This window comes from Photinus pyralis, unplaced genomic scaffold, assembly GCF_008802855.1.
Source record: "Photinus pyralis isolate 1611_PpyrPB1 unplaced genomic scaffold, Ppyr1.3 Ppyr1.4_LG10, whole genome shotgun sequence".
In the NCBI taxonomy this organism is placed as follows: domain Eukaryota; kingdom Metazoa; phylum Arthropoda; class Insecta; order Coleoptera; family Lampyridae; genus Photinus; species Photinus pyralis.
In genome coordinates, this window is record NW_022170250.1 from 6,967,036 (window position 1) to 6,967,819 (window position 784).

Below are 784 nucleotides of genomic sequence, written 5' to 3' on the forward strand. Positions count from 1 at the left end.
GCATAAATAGCGATTCTGACATGTTTTGATCAAAATTTACGTGGTCGCCAAAAATAGACCAAATTCATGTGTTGGTCATTGAGATAATGCTTTTGGTCTTTTTTCCAACGATCTTGGTGCATAAATAACGATGTTGACATGTTTTGATCAAAATCCATGTGCTCGCCAGAAAATAAATTTTATCTCTCATTGTATTCTAATTAAAGGTCTCAACGAATGGAACAGTTTTGCTACAAACTACTACTCTTCTTTTTGTCTTCTTATCAAATTACAGCCGGATGGGGAAGGGGGGGGGGTGGAACTAGTTTTATCCTTCATGGTACTCTAATGAAAGGTCTCAACGAAAGGAATTAATTTATATTAACCACAGTCTTCCTCCTCGATCCCTTGTCGTGATCGGTTATAATTCCTTATATCTTAACGAGTGAATTGTCAAAGGAAAGTACCTACAAAGGGCGATGGGACGTTTGGAAGAAATATAACCATTCGGCATTTAAATAAAATTTAATACATAGCCACTTGGAATAAAAGCAAATGTAGCGCCATCTTCCAAATTTGGTTTTGTGTAGGATGTGCAGTGCCAACTTTCTTATTTATAGAAGAAATTTCGTAGGGGTGTTTAAAAAAAGCGCTTTACCTGCACAAGGGTTGTGCACAATTTGTACTTGTTTATTTTTGCCTTTATTTTTAAGAGGGCGGGATTTCAGCCAAGGTTGCTCTACCAACCCAACCCACTATACATTTACAAATATCCATGTCCAAACACAGATTCGAACCAGGGACC